The sequence below is a fragment of the Cupressus sempervirens genome, chromosome 7 (assembly GCF_028749045.1).
Source record: "Cupressus sempervirens isolate cs-2001-9-10 chromosome 7, ASM2874904v1, whole genome shotgun sequence".
NCBI classification, from domain to species: domain Eukaryota; kingdom Viridiplantae; phylum Streptophyta; class Pinopsida; order Cupressales; family Cupressaceae; genus Cupressus; species Cupressus sempervirens.
Window position 1 is genome coordinate 569,859,165 of NC_143124.1, and position 18,141 is coordinate 569,877,305.

At 32.5% G+C, this 18,141-nt stretch overlaps 2 pseudogenes; both read right to left on the bottom strand.

Annotated features, from left to right (window-relative positions):
• Positions 1 to 8,651: 8,651 nt before the first annotated feature.
• Positions 8,652 to 9,770, bottom strand: LOC149548030 (nucleobase-ascorbate transporter 2 pseudogene; annotated as a pseudogene).
• Positions 9,771 to 15,051: 5,281 nt separating this feature from the next.
• The window catches only part of LOC149548031 (uncharacterized), an 87,299-nt pseudogene continuing 84,209 nt past the window's right edge, over positions 15,052 to 18,141 (bottom strand).

Genomic DNA, 18,141 nt, shown 5'->3' on the forward strand with positions numbered 1-18,141 from the left:
TAAAATGTATTTAATTTGGGTTTGTAAAGGCACATAGTAGAATGATTATGCCCTAGTGGTAGAGTTCATAAAATTTCTTATTTTCTTGACAGTAACCTCATAATATATGTTTCTTAACAATATGAAAGGACTTATAAAGTTGTTAATTGGAGTGAGGAATGGTATCTATTGGTGAAATAAAGCAAGACAATTTAAATGAACCTTTGGAACCCAAAGTGAAGTCTAGTTCATTAAGAAATAAATTCTTATTCTAATAAATCAGCAAGTATAGTTAAAATGGCCATTGATAGAAAAGCTAAATCTGCAAGTATAGATAAAATGGCCACTGGTATAAAATCCAAGATTATGAGTGGTTCTCATATTTGTTTTCTAAGTGATTGATCAAATCTTTTTTGACATCATAGAATGGGAAGAAAGGGGTAAGATGCCTAGATGGTCATTTGTTAATATGCTTGACCAAATGACATTGAAATCTATTTTGAGAATAAAGGGCCACATAAACAATACAATCTTTAATCAAAAATTGTTGACTGATGAATCATCATATAGAGTAAATGCTACAATTTTTTTTTTTAGATGTCAAGGAATCATCAATTAATAGTTGTTAGCAACAATAAAACATATGATTTAGAACAATGAGGTTATGTGAATGGATTGGATAAGTGTTAAGAGAATCTAAAAGATTAGTTAATAGATGAAAGAACTAATGAATTATTATTTTTTAATATTGATTTTGGACTATTTGTTTTGGATGTTTAAATATTAGTAAGAATTTCATATTCAACAATGTATCAAAGATCTTATTCATTTTTGTTTCTAGAGTAATGACAACTAAGTGAGTTTTAGTATATATCTTATAGACAAGAATTTTTCACAGCAATAGAGAAAGAGATAAATACAAGTTTAAGCTAGTCTTTAAATTTGCCCATGTTTTCTCAAAACTCACTTGATGATACAGAGTTTCACCATGTTTGTGTTTTTTTTCCCCAACATTAGCCATTGGATTTCTCAAGGATGAACTATAGCTTATATTGTCTCCTTTACTATAAGATTGGAAGATTGTAGCTGAGTGATAAGATTGAAAGATTGTAGCTGAGTGATAAGTTTGGAAGATTGTATTACTATTGTAAATCTATTTGCACATAATTATTTTTAGAACCCTACTATCTTGCTACCGATAGTCTCATGGTTGTCAACGTTCAAACATTATTTTTTTGAAATGAAGACTATAGGGCATTGATATATTGTTGTTCAAAATCCACGCAAAGATATCAATGTTACATCAAAAATATAGAGGGGGGTTACGACTCATTAAAATGAAATGATAAATAATTTTATGCAGACATGTTAAGAATATGCAAGTTCAGATATTTTTGTTGTCATGATAGTAGACACATGATGAACACAAATGATAATGTTAGTAATTGCAGAGAGCTAGTCTTAATAAAAAATATGGTAGATCGGAGTTGGAAGGTTGTGCACAAAGAACAAATCATATATTCCTTACCCTTGAACTAGTTTTGGAAAAATTTAATGAAGGTGAAGATTGTCTTTCTCCCCAATTTTTATTTATCTTTCTTGGTGATTTCAGACACCTTTCAAGGTCTAATGTAGAGGTCAAAGACATGAGAGAAATTCTCATAAAAAATCTCAACAAAGATTCATTATGTTAAATTGTGGCATGTTCTTGACTACCATAATCCTTTCCTCAAGCCATTTGATAGTAAATTTCATATCAGTATGAGAAAGTATAGTCGAAGAGATATGCACAAAAATTAAGATAACCATAGCCTAATGATACAGGTATGCATCTAATGATAGAGGAAATAGGTTATTACAAAAGACAAGTGACAAAGAGTTATGGGTATTAAATATCTTAGATAGAAGCAGGAGTTTATTCATTGCATTTCATTTTTAATTGGTTTTATTACTTGCTAATATGTTATGTGTTTGTAGAATATTGCACTACCAAATTTGATTGATAAAGAGCAAGAAGTCAGCATAGTGAAAAGTAAAAGAAATGAGTCTAAAATTATTGGACTCGAGCAACACTTGAAAAATATTATACACTTGAGATCAGAACTTTTTTCTTGATATAATTTTTATGATTTCAAGTTTATTTCTTCCTTTACTATCATCATTTGAAGTACTGGAATGAGCTGTGTCCCCACCTTACAATGTGAGCCCATCTAATCTAGTTATCACCTTGTACTTGTCATCAAGTTGTCATGACTCTATGGGTTCTATTTTAATCCTGATTCATTCTATTTATGTAGCGTCATAATCCTCACCTTCCATATTTATCACTTACATTTCTATAAAACCATAAATATATTATAGTACAAGACACAATCAATTTGCATTAACAAAAAACCACGTTACCTCCTATCAGCTGATTGATTGATGGGGCCTAGGAACCATCAAAAATAATTATAACAATTTCATTTTTACATAATGTTTTATAGCCTATACATCACATGTATTTTGTTGGGAAAGTATGAGCTCAATTTAATTTTCAAATCAAAGGAAAGTACTACCTGAATAAAAAAAATCATTTATCAAACACAGATTAATAATTACAATATTAGATAGCTATCCACAAACCTGATATATTTTATTTGGATGTATTCCACAGTATGTTTGTAGGAAATATGCCAATGATCTCTATGGATACAAGTCATGATGCTCCTCACATTTTCAACTTATGCATAAGGATATTAACTAAATTGCTAGCTAAGACACAATATTTTGACATGAACAGTTATGATCAGTATGTGGTGTCTTACAGTTACAGTTGTAGGAATGATGTCAATCTTTACTAATAGAATTAATTGAAACAAAATGTGTGTAAGCTTTGACATAGTGGGTTCCATTTACTTGTAAAGGAATCATCATGAAGTAATTGTGTTCTCATGGCATTCATTCTGTTTCTTGGTAGTAAACTCTGTAATTAAAATAGATAGATAGATTGATAATCAAGTCCTTCTCATCTTCTTCTTCTTTTGGAAAAAGAGGGGTAAAAATTTATTAAGATAGAAAGGATTACAACAAGGAGCTCAATCCTGAGCAACAAGTTCATCAAATTCTTGCAACATCTCAAAGGGAAGTTGCCCCCTATCCATAATATTCTAGCCTGGAGCATGACCAGAAGCCCATTTGGCTAAACAATTAGTAGCTCTATTCCATTCACGAGGAATGTAAGTAAACCTAATAAATTATAGAGAGGTACAAAAGAGAAGAATTTGATTAGCAATAGTAGCTAGCTACCAATTAATATCCTCAAGCTCGTGCAAGGAAAGCAAGTTCACTACCACTTGGGAGTCAGATTCACAAATAATCTTGTGCCATCCCCACAAAAAATACTATTCCATAGACATTCTTATGTATTGTACAAAAAATTATTTCCTTTTCTAGTTCGCAGATGATAATTACCTAGTATGTTAGAATATTACAATAATTTTTCTCAACTTATTTTGTTATGTTCAATCAAACCTCCTTCTAGCCTCATTTTGTTAAAGGTTGCAATGGCATTATTCTTTGTTTGTTCTGTCTTAAAATTCATGTTGAAAAGGGAGCTTACTTTTTTTTAGGCTTGTGATGTTCTTGGGAAGCCACAAAGATCATTGGCATATTTTTTGCAAACATACTATGGAATACATCCAAATAAAATATATCAGGTTTGTGGATAGATATCTGATATTGTAATTATTAATCTATGTTTGATAAATGATTTTCTTCTATTTAGGTAATACTTTCCTTTGATTTGAAAATTAAATCAAACTCATAGTTTCCCAAAAAAATACATGTGATGTATAGGTTGTAAAACATTATGTAAAAATGAAATCATTATATAAATTTTTAATGGTTCCTAGGCCCCATCAATCAATAAGCTAATAGGAAGTAATGTGGTTTTCATTAATGCAAATTGATTGTGCCTTGTACTATAAAATATTTATGGTTTTATAGAAATGTAAGTGATAAATATAAAGGTGAAGATTACAATGCTACACAAATACAATTCTTGTAGAAGGTTTAGCAAGAAAATTTTGAAATTCCCAACTTCTTTTTGACCTCCAAAAGAAATGTGATATTTCTATTAGGATTGAAATTTGTATTATTCCAATTATAAAGAACCAAATTCATACCAAGCTAGTATGGATAAAAGTTAAAAAAATTCTCATTAGTAACTAATAACCAGAGACCAAGAGTGAACACTAAGTTTGGTTTTCATTCTTTACTGATTAGAAAAAAAAACTGTAGTGCAAGGATTTACATAAATAGATTTTGAAATGATATGATGTATAGACTTAGAATAGTGCACAATATCCCTATTTATTATTCTCATCCAATTAATTTTTAACTCTCCAAGAAGTAACATCTTTTGTCAAATCTCAACCAGATATCTTAATGCTGATTTCAAAATTTGAGTTCTCTTAAGGCCTAATTCTGATATGATCTACTCCTAAAACCCGATTTCTTATTCCTAGACTTGCAATTTGAAGCACTTAGTGTTTGATGTTCTTGAAAATAATAAGGTTCACAGCCTTGATTTGGTCTTGCTAAGATATGAAATTTAGATGTCTTTTCCAAAATTGAACTGCTGTTATGAAATTTGTTGTGTTTAGATCAGCTCCTCTGCTTGTATTCAAATTTCTTTCGATGTTTATTTTGTATCAACCTATGATGACAACACTCATTGAAAATATCCCACAAACCATGTGCACCAGATAAGCCCAAAACTTGGAGTTGAACCTAGAACCAATGGGGAGAAAACTATGGCTCAAAAAAACTCTTGTACCCTTATGGGCTCATGTGATAGAGTATTATTGGTTTTAATTTTTGATAGAACCATCAAGGAGTAGGTAGAGGGTAGTCTTGACATACACTCAAATTCACATGTTTCTACATTCAAAGAGAATTCTATGTGGAAAATATGGACAAAATTTCAAGAATTGGGACACTAGAATCTCTGGGGCTTTCTATCTCTGGTTGTGGCATATGCACTTTTCATGCCTTTCCAAATAAATATTTCTATAAAATTATATCAATATAGTTTTTTATTTTGGTATATATCAGGGATGTAACATGATACCCTTGCATTTTGTACTAAATTTTCATAGAATTCTGAACAGATCAATCTAGGGGATTCTGTCATGGATCTGAGGTAGTTTCTTCTTGATGCTAGAAACCTACTTTTACACTTGCTATGACATGATTATGGTTATGAAAGATGGCTCTTGTCACCAGCTTGCAAAATGCATATGCCACAACTAGAGACAGAAAGCCCCATGCACAGTTGTGTATTATTGCAACTTCAAAAGAACTCAGACCAGCCTCATTTATAAGAACATGAGAAAAACTAAACCAATCTCAAACTAGTTCTATCAAGCCATGATCATTTAGTTATCACAGATTCTTGGGGAAAGGGAACTTATTTGGATAAGATCCATGTGCCAAGACACCAAAGAGGTCAATTAGTAGTGGTTGGTAAGTGTTTGTGTAGATGCTCTGCATCATTCACTCATATTAATGTCACCTTACTAAGTTTAAAAATGCAATTTCCAAGGAGTTTTAGATAAAGAGAGTTTGAAATGGACAATTCAACTATAGAAATCCTTTAAAAGCTCAATGATAGGGGACTTATGGCATACATTTAATTCTACATAGGGCAATAATGATATGTAGTAAGCAAATAAAACAAAATAAAATCAATAGCCGAGTCTACAATCCTCCTTCCATCTTGCAAGATAAAATGACTTAAAACTTCTATATATTAAAAATGAAGCAAGCTAGATAGAACTTAAGAGCACATCTATAGAACTCAACTAAGGCAGATTCTATGCATGCATGCTTGTAACATAATCCTACATTCCAGTTCATTAATCCTTTTGTGTACCAATGATTTTGGTTATGGATTATGACTGGTACCAAATGATTGACTTATAATCAAGTTCATCATCAGTCATCAAAATATTAAGGACTTTTGATTGTTCCTTTTCGTAATACATGTCCTTATTTGGAGACCAAAATAAAACCTTTGCTACTTGTTCTAAGGATATTTTGTGGTGCAAAGACACCCAATAACTAAGGATCACATTTGGGTCATTTGGAGGACCAAAGAGGATATGAAGCATAGGAGGGCCTATAATTTCATTTCATGATGGAATTATGGCCAATAGAACCATTTGAATGTATTTTGAGTCAATTTAATCAATGTTACCAATATAGGCAAATGTGACATGCAAGGGCTAAATTTATGAGTTTAGGGGTAGAATAAGGATTTAATTTATATTTTGAATTTACAAGATCAATATCAAAACTATTTGAATGTAGCAAGGCAATACACAATGATAGGATGCATAAATATTGTAAGTTGTTGTTAATGTTGTGAATATATGAATTAAGAATCTAATTGGTCTAATATGGTTTTGGGGAAGTTAGAAGGGTAGTTTGTTGGTTTCAGATTTATGCATATTTTTTAAATCTATGCAAGACCTAATGATGTAGAGTGGAGTGGGGTTATATTACTACTACATGTCCTCTCGTAATACTAGTATCTTCTACCATTTTTCTATGAACAACTTCACTACATTGATCTCTATCGAATGCTATAAAAATTGCATTACATTGGTTTCTACACAGTTAGAAACAACTTCCTTACTTTAAATGATAGGTAGAGACTCTAGTTGTATTTATATAGCTCTTCTTTTATTTGATAAAGGCTTGAGGTAATGTTACATTAGCTTTTGTTTCAATCACTTTCATTCAGTATTAGCAAAGATATTAGAAATTGTGTAAAAAAATGTGAACCCTCAATTTTGGAGTATACAGATATCAATAAAAATGTAAAATATTTTTGGGTTTACTTTGTTTAAACCACAAAATGGGTGGTATGAGGAGTGAAATGATGTATCATATTCCACCAAGTTTGCAAGGAAACAACCCTATAGGTTACACATATTTTGGTTAAAGAAAGATACTAACTTTTTGAAGCTGGTTGTATGACTATCATAGAAAAATAGTTTTAGTGTGGGAGGCATATCTCGCAAACCAACCATTGGATTTTGCTCAATTTTTGACATGTTATTGAGAAATCAATGGCAAAGGATCTCACTGGAGTGATTGAGGAATTTTAGTTAGGTTTAAAAGTTGCAGGCGACTGTGTACAGGTTTATCAAAAAAACCAGTAACTTCTTGGTTTGATAGAGACGAAAGTTGATCAAGGCTTTGTCCATTCAGCCCTATGTTTAAAAGATAGTTTGAAGGTGTTAGGAGTTGTAATCTTTCCTTGGTGTGTTTATAAACCAAGGTTAGAACTCCTTTCTTTATTGTTGTAATATATTAGGATATAAGCCAAGGTATCCTAATATATTTCTTTTTTGTCCTTTTTCCACTACATCTTATTTTGTCATCTAGTGGAATATGTGAGGACAAATATATATTGTAATTTCTAATTTTAGATTATTCCTCCTTAAGAGGAATCTCACACTTGGCCTCACACACTTATGAATGGTGGCATTCATAGACATGGGAGTTACATTCCAACTCCTCTCTCTCATCTCTATTTAAGAGATGACCCTCTTCTCTCATTTAACAACAATGAGGTTTCTTCCTCTTCTCAATTATTGTATGAGCATTGCTCTCTATCTCTCTCTCTCCTCCTTCTTAGGCTTTTGATGCCTCATTCATAATATCACAAGGGGTTTTCTTTGCTTTCTCCTTTCCAATTATCTTGTCTCATGGTGTTGGAGCTTGAAGCTTTCTTTCTCCTATTTTATGGTAATATCTTTTCATGCATTTACTCACTTAGATTCTTTCCTGGTATTGCTTATTTTTAGATTTCTTTTTCCATTTCTAACATGGTATCAGAGCTCCATACTGTTCTTTGATCGGTTTTGATGGAGACTGGTTCTTCCTCCTCCATCCTTCCTGCGATCATGTTGTTATTTCTGGGTTTGTTTTCAGGTATGTGCGCCATATCTCTTTTATTTTCCAAGAACCAAATAATTGAATGTGCTTCCTTCAATAGAGAATTGAATTGAAGTGCACTGATAAAAGTATGGTTTGAGTTTACTTTGGGAGGAGTTAACCCTTCCCTGCCCTCTTTCTATTTTTCCTTCAGCAAGAAGAAATCGTGAAGCATAATGCCAATCTAGCTCTACTTTTCAATGTATCTTCATCATTGTAATATTTTATTTTATTTTAGATACAAGAACATAGATCCTTAGCCCTTTTGCAGTAGCTATTTTCTTGCTTCAGCGCTAATCACCGCTATGGCACATTGGCTGCCTGAAACGGATGGTCGGCTCGACTTTCGGGCCAACCCACTACTATCTCTGCTTGAATGCCGCAGAAGTGGTGTGAACAGACTATGCTTGTCCTTTGTTCACTATGATGCAGACCTTCGCAATAGTGGCATCAATGTCTTGTCCCTGACATTAATGGCTACAAGTTGTGCCCGAAGAGTATATTTCTTTGAGCAGAACATATATATTGCTAATACTATTGCAAAACACGTCATGCTTTTATCACCGATGAGGATAGAAAATATTACTAAAGTTGTGTTAGAGATCACTATGCCTTTTCTTACCGAAGAAGATTGTGCATATTGTGTGTTCGCAGATATTACAAGTCCACAAGTTAAGGGCCCACTATGCTTCCACTGCACTGGATGTGACGGTTCTGACTAGTATATTCTCAACTTCCAGTGTGTTATCTAAAAACACTACAATTATTAGTGCCACAGTTGGTGGGGAGGAGAAAATGGTGTTTAAGAAGTCATTAAACCATCTTGCTTTGGTATTCACAGGGCCATGCCTAGATGTAGCATAAAACTCATTGAAATATTGATGAATGGAAAGCCCAAGGAAGAAGGAAACTCCAATGATAAACAAATTTCGCAGGGAATTCATGTTGGTAAACTGCATGAAGGAAATACCAACAGCAGCAACAATCCCAAAGAGCACACAGTATAGTGTAGCAAATATGGGAAAAGGTATTGATGCAAAAAGAGCTCCAAATTTGCCTAATATAGAGAAGAATATCATGAAACCAGCTGATATTTGAACAACACGCCTGCTGCCTACTCTTGTAATTCCCAGAATTCTAACATTCTTTACAGAAACAGTTGAACCAGTTCCTATGCCAAAAAGACCATCCAATAGTATTCCAATACCCTGCCAACCGATACCCCGACTAAGAACATATGCAGGAGGTGGTGTGGCACTTGCAAGCCGAGAAGCAGCCTTGTATGCCCCAGTTGACTCGATAAGAGAAACAAGAACTATAGACATCATCCCAAATGCATGACCTACATTAAAAGTAGGTGCACCCCACTGCAGAGGATAAGGAAACTTTATCCATGGAGCAGATGATATAAGGTGAGCTCTATCAGTGCGACAGTGATCCTTAGTCATCACAGACACATGCTTATAAGCACCACTTGCAGTCAACAAATGTGCATATGCAAGTAAGCACTAGAAAGCGCTCAAAGACAGGTAAGTTTCTTGCATGTATATGCTTCAAGTACTGTGCAAATCCAATGAATAGAATAAGCATTGGAACACCAATTTCCACGCATTTACCAACCCTTGGGAAACCTCTCTCAAACAAACCAAGTCCAACCAACGAGATCACTGGTACCATACCAAGAGGACTAAAAAATTGAGAGAAGATGCCCCAAAGTTGGCTGTAACCAAGAATGATCTGTATGCTTGATGAAGCAATCAGAGCTCCTTGAATAGCGTGCATTGTATGAACAAATATTTTATGCCAATTTAATCTCGTTATTCCTTTACTCAAAACAGTCCTGTTTTCCTTGTCTTTACACCTTTTTTTTTTCAATCCCCTGTTAGATTATTTTATGTTACCTATGCTGTTAGGATTCTGTTTTTCTATTTATCTAAAACCAATCCTCTTCATTCCACACTCCAAAAGTCTCTCATTTCTCCTATACATCTTCCTGCAATTAGTGGTCACTTTCAACGTGTGCTGTATGTTGTTTCATTCAATTCAGTGTATTTGTCTTTGAATTCTTTCTCCATGTAATGTACCCACAACACTGCTATCAACTTTCTTTCACATTACTAGGGTAACCTTTGAAAAGACAGGAGCTTGTTGCTTTTTTGACCAGAAGTATTCCTTTCCTCTTACTCGATCCATTGCTTTGCCAACAAGTTTCTCTGTATTTTTTTTTCCCTCCCCCATACACCTACATATCTCCTTCATCAATAACTATTACTTTCTTTTTATCCTTTTTAGTAGCCAAAGCTTGATTCACATAGGGCAACTTTGCTTGAAGAGGAAGAAGTTGGTTACAGTTTCGGCAGTTTTTCCTCTGTTCAAGCTTATTGCAAGAATTGGGGTGAAGAGGTATTTTGCTTCAGATCGTGTAGTTCTTTGTAGAGTGTTTCTCACTTGGAGGGCTTGGTATAGTAAAGAGGGATATATGTTGCATTTCTGAAGCTGCAGGAGATTTTGAATTTGGGTTTAAAGACTTGGAGTGATTCTGTTTCTCTGAGAGTATTTGAGCTTTCAGAGCAAAGGTGTTCAGTTTATTGTGCCACTTGTTTGTCTAAAAGTAAGGATAAAGACACGATGTCTGCGCCCAAGCTTGAGGAAATCACCCATCCGCCACTGGAATAGCTGCAAGGCCTGGATTACTACATAGATTCCAATCCCCCATGGCCTGAGACAATAATTTTGGCTAGAACATATATATAGCGTCTGTTTTCCTTTTCTTTTTCACTTTCATTTTAATTAGGTTTTCGAATGCACCCTGGGATGATTCTCTCTTCCTTCATATGTTTTTTGATTTTTTCAAATCATATAAGTTTTCCCTTCTCTCTATATTTAGATTAGGTTATAACATTTTCTTGTCTTTTCATGCAAGTTTCTTTTTCAGAGACATGCAAGATTCTTTTTCTTTTTTTAACTCTTGACAAAGGCATCATTTATTTTTTATTATTGCCTCTTGTCAACCTATTTGTGGCAGGTAATCATTCACTATCAGACAAGTGTAATATTCTATCTCTCAAGTTTTTTTTAGAAAAGTTTTTTAACTCTTTTTAGTATATTCTTATCTGCCAGATCTGAACTCTATCATTATTTACTAACCTTTTTTGCAGGGTTAGTTGTAACAAATTTTACATAAAAAAGATGGGGAAATCTTTTTTTTAGCATCAAGCTATCATTTAATAATTGTAATTGTATGATTTCATACTATGATATTTTAAGTATATTTATCTTGGTATATATGTGTGCAAGATAAATATACCACCTATTATAATTTTAATACTCATGTTTACCCTCAATGGAGTTTTATACCTGATATCTATATTTAGTTGATCTTCCTTAAATCATTTTACTTAATTCTAATTGGATTATGAGTAATCTTACACATTTGCCTTCATTTTGATATTTTGATGTGCCCATAGCTGCACTTTTATGCTTTTATAGCATTGATCTATGCCCATGATGGCACTTTATGGTTTTATACCATTGATATACATGATTTATATGATTTTTTTTTTTTGAGTTGCATAGGGAGCCAATTTTTTCAATGTTAACTATGTTGGTCCCCTCAGTATAACTGATACATAGTTTCCTTATCTGGCCCATGGAGTATCCCTCCATCCTATATTGGTATGCACTCATTTTATATGGATTTTCCCTCCATTTGATCCTATCTGTTCCATTTTGATAAGATAATATTTTTATGGAGTTTCCCCCCATGTTATTCCATTTTTTGCTCCTCAATGAAGAGGATGTTATTATTGGAGTTTTCTCTCCAAATTCAGATGATTTGATCCAATTTGAAGGCAATATGTTGTTATATCCTCATAATCCATTCTTTTGATTATCCTAACAAATCATGATTATTCTAATTTGATCAGCATGTCTCTCCTTTATGTTATTTTCATATATTAATGTGATAATGATCTGCATAGTTTATTGCTTAGATCATGAGTCATGCATGTTATGGAGGGACGCCCCCATTAGCTTGCAGTGGGATGATTCATTAAGTGGACTGTCTACATCCACGTGATTGATGCAAGATTGATGCAAGTATCATTAGTTGGCCTTGTCTATGGTCATTTGTGCATTAGTATAATATACTTTTCATGAGAGCATTGATCAAGTTTTTTACTCAATTTGTCCTTGTTGACAATTTTTTGAGCATATACTTTATCTTGATAGTAGGTTATCTCCATTGTTTTGTGGTAACATGTTGTTTCTCCATGAGACTTTTATTTTCCTTATTCAAAAGGATTTCAAATTTCCATTTCTAACAATTTGCATATATGATGGTATTCTACTTGTGGATATTTCTCTTGTTTTTTGTTCTCTATTTTTTTTCAGGTAATCCATCAAGGAACCTTCTCGAAGATGTGTCTATGCTTCCACTTGATCACATTCAAGGAACTCATGTACTTCTCTTGGATCTGCAAATGTACCATATGGCTTGAAGACAATCAAATTACTTCATATTGAAGATTAAGTTGCAATTTTTTGTAAATTATGGGTTTAATACCCTTTGATGTGATTTCCCCAAGTAAAGATTAAAGGGGGGTGTTAGGAGTTGTAATCTTTCCTTGGTGTGTTTATAAACCAAGGTTAGAACTCCTTTCTTTATTTTTGTAATATATTAGGATATAAGCCAAGGTATCCTAATATATTTCTTTATTGTCCTTTTTCCACTACATCTTATTTTGTCATCTAGTGGAATATGTGAGGACAAATATATATTGTAATTTCTAATTTTAGATTATTCCTCCTTAAGAGGAATCTCACACTTGGCCTCACACACTTATGAATGGTGGCATTCATAGACATGGGAGTTGCATTCCAACTCCTCTCTCTCATCTCTATTTAAGAGATGACCCTCTTCTCTCATTTAACAACAATGAGGTTTCTTCCTCTTCTCAATTATTGTATGAGCATTGCTCTCTATCTCTCTCTCTCCTCCTTCTTAGGCTTTTGATGCCTCATTCATAATATCACAAGGGGTTTTCTTTGCTTTCCCCTTTCCAATTATCTTGTCTCATGGTGTTGGAGCTTGAAGCTTTCTTTCTCCTATTTTATGGTAATATCTTTTCATGCATTTACTCACTTAGATTCTTTCCTGGTATTGCTTATTTTTAGATTTCTTTTTCCATTTCTAACAGAAGGATATGGGAGGAGTGTTAAAAAAAATTTGGTATTTGAACAAGGTCTCAAGAAGGCTAAGAACCCTAGAGATTGGGTTAAACCAAAAGAAATTTCTGAATTTGATGAAACTCTCACAGTAGGACAACAAGGTATAAAAAAATTAATTCATTTCATTTGAATGATTGGTGCATAGTATATCAAGTGTAGGAATGAGTTTGGGCAAATTGTCTGAGTGTTTTCAGTGTGTCTTTTATGGTAGGAAAATGGGACTCTCATGCTGAAATGTTAATTATTGATTGATTTTTCATAGTTTTGATAGGATAAGTATGAGATTGTCAAGTTTTTGATTATGGGTGCTATGTAAATGTTGACATGATCAAGTCATGATCAGAATAGGATGAAAAGTTGGAGGGATGATTTTTTATTGATAAGGTGTAGAGCCTAGTGGTGATAGGATTATTGTTTTGACCTTTAATAGGTCTATGCTGAATGGGTTGGGTCCAAGTTATTGATCCATTTATAAGGTTGAATAAGATGTTCATATATGTTTCCTCATGTTTTTTTTGGTTGACCACTGGCCTTTGCATCATTTTGGAAGAATAATCACTTGTATAACTACCAACATGTGTCATTATACTTGCATCAATTATCTTGATCATAAAATTGAATCTTACAATGGAAGATCCAATTTGAGAACTTAAAATACTTTCCCCTTCAAGAAGATCATTAATGGAAAAAGATGTAGCCCTTTATTCAGTTTTATTAATATATTACTCATTAAGTTTGTTGCTTCTAAAATTTTCAATTACAATAACTCTTCTAATCAAGTCATGATATAGGCTTATGCATGTCGTATGATTCTATGATTTTTAATGCTCATCAAAGAGAGGTCCATGAGATTGGAGCTTGCAATGAAAAGTTTGTTTGTGTCACTATATGAGCATTTCTTGATTTATCTTTTTTATTAGATTATGAATTTTTGGGAAGATATTTTGAAGTGAAAATTTAAAATTTTATGATAAAAAATTTATCACCAAAACCTTGCAGATGTAATGCGTCCAGGTATCATGAAACATATCCATATTTGAAGTAATTTGTATTGATCTTATAAAATGGATTTGAAATTTATATTTAAATTAATTGATATGTTCAACTATATTATTAGTTATTAATACAATAATTCTATTCATTATAGCACATGGCTTTTGATTTGGAATATGTAGACCAAGGTGATAGATCTTCGGCAAGAGAGACAATAGGATGAGTAGCTGCTGGAGCTATAGAAAAAAAGATCATTCAGCTGAAAGTTGGGACTAAGTAATCCCATATTACTTATGACCCTTGCCATTTGTAAATCATATATCAATCCATCATTTTCCTTTACATCCTTGTGATATAATTTAGTTCATGTACCTATGAGGTTCATCTTGTCATGCTAATTGAAAAAAATATTAAATCTTTATAGTATGTGGATCTACATTATTATTAATTTTATCTTGGTAATATTTGATTTTATTAAAATATCAACATAAAGTTTACATCTTGAAATTTTTGAGATATACCATGTCATGAGAAAAAATGGCATTATCCACCCTGTAATAGCTTTCCTACACACTACCCTACAATCTATATAGATAAACAATGAACATTTCTATACATCCATAATCCCAATAGTCAAAATGGGATATATTTATATAAACTATCTCAGAAAAAACTTTTATCAGATATGCACTAGGAAAAGAGACATCTCTAAAAGAGGAATGCTATATTCTTTAATATTGCAAACAAATTCATAGGCAATAAAGGACTAATGCTCATCACTTGAACATGCAAAAGCATCTCATCAAGGGACTAACAATCACCTCACCTTTATTGACCTTTTCAAAGGTGTACCTAACAAACCTACTCAACATTCTTCTTGTTCCTAAAGTTATGCTTGAACTCAAAAAATATTTTATGCATTGAACTGTGCTATTGCCTAGAACTGTAGTTGCAACTCTTTCCCATCTCTGAGATGTGTCTTTTAGAAATGTCTTTAGTACTTGAAAAATAGCTCTTTCCTTTATAGTAGGCTAGGCTTCCTACTCACTAGCTACCATATATCCATTGAGATAGTCTGGATACCTCTTCTAGGAGTCTCTTTTTTATCAGTACTCTAACTACTATGACCACTTGCTTTCTACTCAATTGTACATTTTCCTTTTTCCTCAAAACCCATAGAATTGTCACTCCCATTTACAAGAATACCTACAACTTCTTCTCTAAATGTTAATGGAGATGAAATGGTATTTATAGGCTTCCATTTTTTAAGGAAAAAATCAAATAGTTATGTAGAATAAGGCTTATGTAAAAGAATAGTCTTTATACCTTTAAGAATCTCCTCCATTGTCGTATTGGGTGCCCATATAATTTTCTATTAATTCCCACCTTTGCAAGGTTCCCTTAGGATACTTCTAAAATCCTTTCTACAATAATTCAACCTCTTCCATGCTCCAAGGTTTTTCTTTCTTCTCATAATTTTCAAGCAAACTTTATGCTTTTGGCATCCCTTCTACCCCTTGATTAGTGGGCTTTTCCTATATAGAACCATTTTGATGTACACTCTTCTCTAGCTTATTTCCACCATCATTATTTTCCAATGCATCCCTTAGTAGTTAGGCTTTCTCATATTCTTCTTTGTTCTCTATTTGGTCACAAAAAATTCTTAGTTTTTCAACATCCAAGGATAAACATAAACTCTCAACATCATCTTCTAAAATGCCTAGAATTTTTTTGGGGGCAACTGAAGTATATGTAGTTTGCAACTTGGACCTTTCCTTTTGTAAAATTTTATTTTCTTCCTCTTATTCCATTTTTTTAGCTAGAGTTTCTTCTACCACTATTTTGGCCTCCTCTTTCTAGAGTCTCTCATCCTCTATAATGTCCACCACTTCTTTTTCCTTCAAACTCCTTGCTTGATATTTGGCTTCTTTGTTTTGTAATTATTCCACCCTCTCATTTTCTTTGGTTGCAAGTATTTGAGGATCCTTTTTATAAGTATTCTCAATTAATCTAAAAAAATTTGCATATTCCTCCTTCCTATATTTTTCTTGAATCTTCGCTTTCTATTTTTCCATCAATGTTCCATGTTCTCGAGATCTTTCTTTAGGTCAAAGTCATCTTCTTTAGGAAATTCTCTCTACCTTTTGAAGATAAACTAGAAATCATAAAACTTGTCAACTTAGTTCATGGGAGTGTTTTCATCACCTAACAATGGAACTAGTTGAATCATAGACCATTAGCTATTCCTAAAAAAAAACTCAAAATAATTTAAAGAAATCTTATGTGGCACAAGCAGATGGTACTTAATCATAAATTTTTTGAGTGGAATCATAAAATCTCATCTCTTTAGTATCTATTAGAATTTCATATGCCTCCTGAATAGCCTTAAAAGGACTTTGAATTTTGTCCCTTTGTGCCTCTTTTTCTTCCTCTTTTTCCTCTGCTATAAGAAGTGATACCTTCTTATTTGAAAGATATGAACATCATTTAATTCAACTAGCACACACACACACAACATGTTCTCTACCCGCACTTACACTTTGGAACATTTGGTAGAGCACCTTTGATTTTGGTGATAGATATCAATGCTTGAACAACTCTTCATACTACTTGTTTAAATTGTCACAACTCATAGATTGTATTAGTTTTACATTATCAAATTATATTATCGAAAACACTCCCATATTTTAATAAATATCCATTCTTTTAACTCTCATGGCTTCCTCCATTATCCACACCTTTGAGTATTTAAATTGTGCATTTGAAGTTAAATATTTTAAAACCCAATTAGAGATGTGAGAGAGAACTTGATGACACTTCATGAATTCTTTGATTTCAAAAATTCTTATGAAACCCGTCCCATGCATTTCATCTATATGCATCAATGGTATTTGTCACAAGTTATCATAGGGTAGTTATTTGATGTTGAAATTTGAAGTTCAAGTTAGAATTTTTGAAATCTTTAACTTTAAAGCTTATTGAAAAATTAGAGTTTCAATATCTTTGAATTTCTTAACCTCATTTGGTTAGAGCCTTAACATTTTTTGTAAAGCTTTAACCTTTTCACTTAAACTTGTTGGTTAAATGAAAGCTTCACCACAAACTATTAACTCTAAAAATTTATATTTTTAAAAGTTTTTAACTTTTTGAATTTTAAATAATCAAAACCATGAAACTCACAACTTTTGGATGGAAGCTCTAATTTTGGAAATTCAAAGTGCTAGATGGATATGGGAACAAACTGGAGCCTTTGAAATTACAAGAGCATTAAGAATTGAATGAAAAGTCGACCATTTTAAAACCCAAAACTTAACACTTTTTAAATACACATTCTATCAAAATAATGAATTTTTTAACATTTTGACTAACAAAATCAAGAAAACATGTGCAAGAATTTTTTTTTAAAACCTTCATGATTGCCTTGTTTGAAAATAACAAAAGAAAAATTGATTCCTTATTAAAAGTAGGGAAACAAGATTGAAGCAATATGTATAGAGACATTGGTTCTGGTTCATCAATTTCCTATTGTGGTTATTCTACAATACTTTGCCTGCAAAATATTCCCATTAGTCATCATTGGCATTGTTGCAACATGACACAATTTGTGTAGAACCTTAAGGTAAGTGACTTGTCATGGTTTTAGTAGGTTTTTTCTTTTTGAATTTTGTATGCTATAATTACCATGGCTACTTTGTACTTTCATTCAAAAATGTGATTATTTTTCCACTAGTTTTTGGAAATTTGTTTATCCACTTCTTTTTCTTTTTTTTTTTTTCAAAAAACCATCCTTTTACTTTTTGAAAAAGAAAATTTTCAAACCTCTTTGATATATTAATAACATTTTAGCATGTGCAAAATACCCATCCTCATCTCTTGTAAGCAAGAAGACTAAGTTATATAATTACTTTCTATATCACTGGATTTTGTATTTTTTGATAAGATATTTAGAAT